This window comes from Apis florea, unplaced genomic scaffold (genome assembly GCF_048593485.1).
Source record: "Apis florea isolate Af1SG1 unplaced genomic scaffold, ASM4859348v1 contig_3496_pilon, whole genome shotgun sequence".
NCBI classification, from domain to species: Eukaryota; Metazoa; Arthropoda; class Insecta; order Hymenoptera; family Apidae; genus Apis; species Apis florea.
Genome location: NW_028256773.1, coordinates 3898521 through 3907983, shown reverse-complemented (window position 1 = coordinate 3907983; position 9463 = coordinate 3898521). Strand labels below are relative to the sequence as shown.

The window sequence follows — 9463 nt, the reverse complement described above, 5'->3', positions numbered from 1 at the left end:
TTCCCGCATATTTCTATGTATCCCTTATTTCCCCGTGTAGAGGACCCGCGTAGAAAATATTCCACGTTTTTCCACGCGTTTTATCTCTCATCCGTGAAAAATACGCGTTTGTTTCACGCGTTCCATTTCAATTTTCTAAACATTTTCTTAATATTTTATTTTATCCTATTATAATAAAATATAATAATTATGATTATGGGACGATTTATCATTACTTTCTTAAGATCAATTCTTAACAAAGATGATTAAATGAAAAGAAAAAGTGAATATATTGATAATTATAGACTTTCATGATTCTTATCCCTTTGATTGCTTCTATTTGACAGGATTAAGTATTAATACATTAGAAAATACTACAATACAGTTATTATGCAATTATTCGAGCAATAAATTATCGAAATTATCTTTATTCTTTTTGTGAATTATTTATAATTCACATTCTTATAATTCTCTCGTTTCGTTCGACGAATAATTGACCTTCGCTACTGCAAACGTTCTTTATTCCATTCTTTCCATTCTAATTTATTAATACTAATTTATTCTTACTTCTTCCTTAAATCTTCAAAGCACATTTTCCCTCCCCTCCAAAGTGTCACTCTCTCGAAAACAAATTTCGATAATCCTTAATTATCTCGTCGAGTTGACGCCACTGTCAGCATCGAAACGTTCGTACCGACAGAGCGATACCGATAACGTTGAATAAGGAGGCGCACGCATGCGCCTATGCAACACGCACGCAAGTGCCTTTGGCGCGTCGAGTGCCTTTGAAGTGCACACAGTCATCGAGAATGTCGATGACAGTGCGATGGAGTGGAGCGCGTTAATTTGAAAAAATATAGATTGGCTAAAAGTTTAGGATCGCTCAATTTCTCAGAATCGATGATAAAATTTTTTTTTTCTTCCAATATCCAAATATCCAATATCCTCTTCTCGAAGGTACTGTTCATCGATCGAAATTTAATAATGCAATGGGAAAGATGTAGATCGATACAAGTCAAATCAAATTTCCAACTTCGAGCTTATCTACAATTTCTCTTTTAGGATAAATAGCTGGCTTCTTAAATTTGATGTTTATTGCAAACATATCGAGGAATAGATAATGTGATAATCTTTTTTTCTTTTTAACAAAAAGATTGAAATTTGTACGAGAGCTTGAGAAAAAGATCGAATCATATTTCTTTATTTTTCGAAGAAATGGATGATCGTTATTGGGAATAAATATTTCTAGGAGAAAAATCGAGGGCAAGATTTCTCCGTTTGTTTTATCAAGGATTGGTTTCGCGGGACAGGTGAATCGAGGGACAAAGCTTACATTATCGATCCTCTTGTTAACCCTGTTTCTATTAAAAATGAGATATTTATACGGGATCGTCTTCAACGCGATCTTATTCGAGCTTTATCTTCGTATATCGTAACTACCGTGTTCCATGTGAGTGAACGTGCGGGAGGGGAAAGATTGGAATCGATGCTTCTTCAGAAAGAGTAATCTCTTCTTTTTGTTTCGCCGTTTCTTTGGAAATTGCCTCAATCGTCCTTCTTCACGTAACGTTGAATTTTCTTTCATTGGATAAATACCGTTGTTAAAAGTATTTAAAATAATGTTCAAATTTAATAAAGGATGCGAATAACGTAGTTCAAAGAAAATCTTACTTTCTTGATTGATTTTTATTATAAATATATATAGGAGAAACTGCTATATATTGAATTTATTTAAAACGTTTTTTAAAAGGAGAATGTAAAAATATGAAAACAATTTAAATAAAAATAATCTTCTTATTAGAATTAGAATTTTTTAAGCTAATTATTAATTTCTAACTTCTTTTTTTTTTTTTATATATAGTTGTAATACTAAATAATAATTGTTTAAAGTAAATGAATGAAAGTGAATTTAACGAAAGGGTTTAATTTATTATCATTTAGAATTTGCATTTACTTGAAAAAAAAAAAGATACAAGATCGATTGGACTAATTTGGACAGTAAATAAAGAATCGGGCGATGAGGACCGCGTTTCTTCCCCGTTTTAATTACCCCGCCAATCGCGGATTAAACATGGCGCATCCGTTGTCGAAACTTGTTCTCGTTTGCCTTCTGTTACGTTCCAAACCTTGTAAGCTAAAGTTTTAATGAACGATACTGTGCGGCTTGTATTCTACAGTTTTTCATTCTTTCAACGATGGTCTTTTTATTCTCATCCCGTTCAGTTAAACGGTCAAATTTCAATGATGATTAATCGATGGTCTGTGCTTAACCATTAATTTTCGTACAAAGCGAAGCGCGATTATTTCTATAGAAATAAATAAATAACGCGGAATTCCTGTGAAAATAATTACGATTATCAATTTGTTTAGTAGTCGTTAATGCATTTTGAGGTTATTTTCACACTCGATGTATACTTTAAAATATCGCCGATTCGATTATATTATAGGTTAGGTTATAAATATAAGTTAAGTGTAACATATTTATTTGCGGTATATACATATATATGTATTTCAGAATATTGTGTTTTGGGTTAGATCATAGACCGTGGATGTAGATAGTTAATTAAATCTTGTCCTAAATCCAATTTAATATAATGTATTTTCTAAAATACTACTATTCGGTTCTACGGTAGTCAAAAGATCCATCAGAGATCCTCGAAATTACATATAATATTGTGTAAACGGACTTATATTATTACAACGATTACTCACATTTTTGCATATTTATATTTCAAAAGATATCAATAACAAAAAATTGAAAGAACAAAAAAAATTTTCAAATTCTGAATAATAGATAGAACATACAAAACTAATAATAAAGAATCAAAGAAAAATATCAAATCCCAATACTACTATCTCTATAGGAAAACTATACGACAACCAAAACGAGAAAAAGACGCAATTCCTATTTCCTGGATGATAGATAGATCCAGGAAAACACAGAACAAACCCAATCGCAAAGAAAAATATCGAATCCTAATTCTGCACTATTCCTTATATCCCAACAAAAGTATCAACAAATCAAAAAAAGTAAAAAAAAAAAACGAGTTCCCATTTCCGGATAACAGATCCACAAATAAAAAATACACATGCACACACAACAAATACAATCAAACGAAAAATATAAAATCCTAATCCTATCTAAAACTTAAAAAAAGAACAGAAAAACACGCAAGTCTTATTTCCAGATAACAGATATACGCAACAAACGAACGTAAAAAGATAATCACTAATGATCAAAGAGAAAGCATTCTATTCCTATTCAAGAAAGATATCTTACAACGAAAACTTAAAAACGAGAAAAAGACGCAACGAATTCCCATTTCCGGTTGACGGATCCATTGGAACCAAGCATCGCTCGATCCTCACACTTCACTTCCTCCACGAGGTGGTCGAAAATCCCAACGGGTCCAACGACGGGTGTAGTCGAAGCTTTAACGCGTATCGTTCAGGAGCTTCTCCTTCCTTCTCTTCCCCCCTCCTCTCTTCTTCTATCCTCTATGCTCGTCTCGTGTGTCCTCCCTTCTGCCTCTTTGGTGTGCTTTTCTCGGAGGGACGATTGACGTATCGATTCCGTGAGGGAAGCGGGCACCAAGGGTGGTGCAGTCTGGCCTTCGCCGTCGTGTCTGCGTGGTCCAAAAGTGATGTGGCGTCGTCGACTGGCGAGGAAAGTTTCTTCTTCGATCGGTCAAATCGATGCGTTTCGACCCACGTGACTTAACCTAGAAATACGAGTGTGTGCATTATGTGTTAATATTTGGACACTGCGGTGTTTTCGTGTGACAGTGTGATATCGATTTTGTTCTTTTTCAATGATGGTGGAATGGACGATGCGTGTTGTAAATCAATGAAAGGATTGATTTTATTTATTTGACGTTAGATTTATAGAGGTTAATCGAATCGAGATGTTTATTGTTTCAATTTTAATTAAAACAATATTCTTGGAAATAATTAGATATAATACATGTTTAGCGATGTTAACGTGCAGTTTTAAATTTTAAATTGAATTAAAATGTAATTTGGCCATTCTTGATCTAGCACGTAACGAGCCAAAGAAGTAAAATATTTCAAATTTTCGTACCAACACTTATACATTTATTTCGATGGATAAGTCTCGATCTTCCAAAAATATCCAAATGTATCCAAATGAATATGACAAAGTAATAATCTCTTCCATAAATATTAATGCGTAGCTTCATTTTATGTATGAGATCTTCCAAATCTTCCAAATGGGGGAGAGTTCATCGATGCGAAAATTTTAAAGGAAATTCGGATGGAACGATCGATGATCTTTGACCGTTTGATTGATTTTCTTTTTTTTTTTTTTTTTCACTCTTCTCATCTCGTATCAATCATTTGTTTTAAAGGAAAAATCCAAAAGGCAATTTGCTCGTTTGTCATCGTTTATATTTGGTCGGTCGTAGTCTCAGAGACGTCGACGATCTCTCGAAGTGGCTCTAGAGAACTCTAGAGAGAGAGCAAAGATGGAATTCCTTTGAGAAATAGAATTCTGTGAGCACGAGGGGGATGTTGATCCACTGACAAGACACGTGACTGATTTTCGAAGAACAGTGGCGTGGTTCGATGGTTCTTTTCCAAGTTCTTTTAAAACTGCAAAGCAAGTGTTTCTCGACCTGTGACTCGGATATTTGGATGAGTTTGAATCTCGACGATTTCTTTGTGAAAGAAGAAGAAGACAAAAAAGAGATTGAAGGGAAAAGAAAATGAAAAAAATGGATCGATATGTGAAGTTCACGCGAGTTTTAAATAAGAATATCAAGAATATTCTTCAATCTCGAGAGGATTCTTTTCGAGTGGGTTTGGAGAAATTTGGACGGAATTGTTTGTGAAAATGTTTTGCTACGAGTCGATGAACGGATTAATTTGGAAAAAGTTTGGCAATAATATGGAAACTTGTGAAATATAAATATTGACTCGAGGAGAATCTTTGTACGAATATGAAGAAATTCTGGCTTTCTTCTAAGAAAATAATGTAAACATAGAAAAACAAATGAATACGATAATTCGAATCAGAAACGAAATTAATTTCGTCTTATGACAGTTCTTTAATTCACCATATTCGAATATAGAAAAATAATTTTTAAAAAAAGAAGAAAAAATACAAATATTTTTGAAAAAAAATAAAATCGACACTTAATTTTTGAAAAAATACTATATAGATGCAAACATTGGTTAAAATTAATACAAGAATATAAAAATGCTAAATTTCTCACAATTTATTACGAAATACTATTTCCTATGCAATTAAAATTATTAATTCAATTATCAAAATCTAAATAATTTATCTTTGGCACGTTCTAATCCATGGAAGGATAATTCAAATTCCACACGTTCCATCGCAAGAGAACACGTTAAACCGATTACGGATTTTCATCAACGAAGCATCGTCGCGAATGCTAAGGAACATCAAGCGAAATTTAATACAAGCGTTTACAGGTGCTCCATTTGCTGATACCATCCGCATATTCGCTCTGACATCGTTGAACGAGCACTGTCGAGATTTAGGAGAACTTTGTATTCGTTAATTCCATTCCTTTCTGCTAGCTTTATTTCAAATATCCTTAATATACTCCAGATTAGACGAAAAATATTGAGCTGGTATTCTGAAAGTTATTAAGTCAATCTTTAAAGCCAAGATAAACAAATTTCGTGTTTTTTAAATGAAAATCGTTGCACCTTGGAGATTGGAGAAACTATTCCTATAGGCAGAGAACAATTCAAGTCATCAAGTATACAGAACTTTGAAATTGCAATGCAATTCAATTGTGAATGTAAACTATTTGAGTCATCAAGTGAATTACAAATAGTGCAAAGAAACGCTAGCATTCAAATATATAACAATTTTGGAATTACAATTCAAAAAATGTCAACTATTTAAGAAACCAAAAATAATGCAAAGAAACCAATTAAAATCACCAATATATTATGTACAATTTTGAAATATAATCCAAAGAATGTAAGTTGCTTAAGTTATCAAGTGATTAAAAAATACTACAAAAAAGCAAGCAATACAAATTATTAAGTGAATTGAGATTTTAATTTAAAGCAATCAAATTCAAATCACCAAGTTTTATTTTATAATAACAATTCAAAGTAACTTTGGAAAATAGAAAATTTATATTGTGTAATCTAAATAAACTTTGAACCTACATTTCATAATATATTAAAAATCATAAAATATATCAAAACAATAATTAACAGCAACAAGATCGAATTATCTTATAAAAAAAATCATTTCAATGTGCAATTATAATAAGAGTAATCAAACAATTAAAACAATTGAAATTCCAAGATGGAATCTCGAAAATTTGAAGACATGATTAATGCATGAATCATCATTGTGTCTTCAATGCACAATGAATTCGAATTAGGAACCCTCTTCACGACACGACAATGTTCACCACCAGGCGACCAAACGTCAACCTAAGAGTCCCATGGGAATTATTCGCATCGAAGATTCAACCTCCTGACATTAATGCGAGGACAGGACGATCTGGCCAGTGACGGGATCACGAGTGGCCTTTCTGTGCAAATAATAGTAGTGCTTGATCCATCCTTTCGTGTCTGAAGATGTTCGATGTTCGAAGATGATCCTTGATTTTTGGGATTAGATAAGTACTGGAATCACGGAGTCGTCGAAAGAGATTGATAGTGATCGAGCGAAAGCTCTATCGCTCTTGCAGGTTTGTTTCTTGAAATATTATTTGTAAAATGAAGTGAAAAATAGTTGAGTGTTTGGCAGATGCTTGATTAGTATTATACAATGCTATATAGAAGGTATACATAATTATATATATTTATATTCTCAGTTCTCTTTATTTGTTTTATACTAATTTGTTATTATATTCGTGTTAAATTCATGAAGATTGATAGTTTCTAAATATCAGATGAAATTTTCCTTTTTATAAACAAGAAGAAAAATTGTATTTATGAAAGTTTATGATTATAGAAATATTTAAAAAAAATAACTTTTTATTTATCAAAATTCAATTCAAACAAATAATAATTATAAAAAGAAAATAGTCCAACTATTCTAATTCTACGATAAATAAAATCATATAAAAGATAGAAATATCAAACTATAATATACTTGTTCAATATAGGAAAAATTTTATATCAAATGTATCTAGATAAAAATATGTATGTATGTATGTATGTATGTATATATATACATAAGAAAAGTAAGCAATAAAATATCTTTTCATTTTACTATAGAATATATACTTTCAAGCAAACATTAAATTCCAAAAATAATTTAACTATTCCTACTCTATGATAAAGCTTATATATTTCTATATAACCACTATATAAGAGAAAGGGATATTATTCTATAATAGATTTCTCATGTATCAACAGAAAATTTTTGTATAAAATGCATTTAAATATATTTACAAAAGTATTCAACTAAGCAACATTTCAATTACTATTAAAATAATTTCAACCAAACATTAATCATCAAAAAAATAATTCAACTATTTCAATTCTATGATAAACTACATCTTTAAGATAAATATTATACAAAAAAATAGATATTGCAATTCATAATAAATTCTTGTAATACATAGAAAATTATTGTATATTATTATTATATATTTAAATACATTCAAAGAAACATCAAAGAAACAGAACATTTTTTTGATTATTATTAAAACAACTTCAACTAAACATTTAAAAAAATGTACATAATCTAACCTCTCTAATTCTATAATATAAGAATATCTCTATAAAAAAATTTCAATTCATGATATATATATATATATATCTTTACAAAGCCTTTGCAAGTGCATGAAAACGCATTTCAAAACGCATTATAAAGCTTGAATCACGTACCTTCTTTGAAAATAGCTATCTTTCGGAATCACGAGTCGAATTCTTTATCTCCGCCAAAGAAGCTCTTTATAACCTCATAATCTATGATAAAACCAAATATCTTTAAAATATCAATAGCTCTCTTTTTTTCACTCAACACTTTAACAGAAACTAAACTATGGTAACTGAAATTTACGATTGCCTTGCTTTGTCTCGACTTTATAACTGCCTTGAAATATGCAACGTTTCGATAACAATCGATCGAGATCTAGTTCTATTGGTTACATGCATATTTCACGTGATTCCGCTAGATGTGTAACTAGGAATTTGATCAATTTCGCGAGTGTTACGTTTCGGTAGAAGTGATTATAGGGACGACGACATGGTATTTGAGATTTGATTCAGTGGGGTTCAAGTAATTGTTGAATCTAACACCCGGTATCGATCGTTGGAGCAGAGACACAGTTAATTAAGTAGTGAATACTCGAGATGTGAGAAAGATGATATTGTTGAATTCGATCTTTGATTGACTCGTGAAACATTCTAGACTGTGAATCCGAATGGAAAGAAAATCTGTAATTTTGACACACTGCATAGTTCGACATTTGAAAAGAAATTAAAGTATTAATATTAAAATTTGGTAATTTATTTTTATTGTTTATTTTTATTAATGTTATATCTTAATCTGATTAATATATATATTTATTTGACAAATCATTTAATTAAATGTTTTTTTCAAAAATGAAAGAAACGAAAATAGATATGAAAAAAAATTTTAATTTTTGATCTCGGGTCACTAAATACAAAAATCAGTGTACAAATAATTGTATTGGCAAAAGTTTGCCACTTGATCCGTGAACGTGCTCGCACACGGCCATTTTGAAATTTTTTTCGTTTGCATTGCTACATGCCGCAGCGTGAAATATTCGACACGTTCAATCATTCTTCAAATATTTTCCATTTTATCGGTTCAACAGGTAGGCCACAGTTATATCCATGGTTGCATTGCAAACGTTTCACTAAACCGACTAAATTAAAATCAGTACCAGATTGTCGTATCTCTTTGATTTAAAAATATATTACTTTTTTGCGCTATATTTCGTGAATGGTAGTTGATCCAAGAGAATTAGATCAATCAAAAAAAAAAAAAAATCGTTAATTATATAAAGCGTGTTTAATTTAAAAAATGCTTGAAAAGTAAATAGTAAAAATATAATTTATATAATTTTATAAATAATATTTTTGTTTACGGAAAAGAAATGTAATTTGATATTGAAAAGAATAATTATTCTTTTATATAATAATAATAAGAATTATATTTTAAATGTGAATTTATTTAAAGATGAATATAGATAAGATAATAAATTAATTAGAAATATGAAAAGCTAAGAAAATTTTATAAAATTCTGTTTTAATATTATTGTTTTATGTTGGTAGAAAAAGAAAAAAAAAAGAAAAAGAATGGAGAGATTATTTCATTATAGATCAATTAGCAATTCTTTAAGTAAAATCACTTTTGAATAAGATCTTCTTTTGGATAGGATCTTTCTTTGAATAAAATTCTTTTTTTTTTCTTAGATAGAATTAGGTTAGGTTGCTCTTTCAATCATTTTTGGATAAGATTCTCTATTAGACAGAATTTTCTTTTAGATAG

The 9463-nt window shown here is 30.3% G+C and overlaps 1 long non-coding RNA gene across 1 annotated transcript; it reads right to left on the bottom strand.

Annotated features, from left to right (window-relative positions):
• Positions 1-3212: 3212 nt before the first annotated feature.
• Positions 3213-8064, bottom strand: LOC147656757 (uncharacterized). Its single transcript, XR_015293670.1, has 2 exons — positions 7831-8064; positions 3213-3701 (listed from the first exon to the last, which is right to left on the bottom strand). It is a non-coding gene; the product is annotated as an uncharacterized LOC147656757 (long non-coding RNA).
• Positions 8065-9463: the final 1399 nt, after the last annotated feature.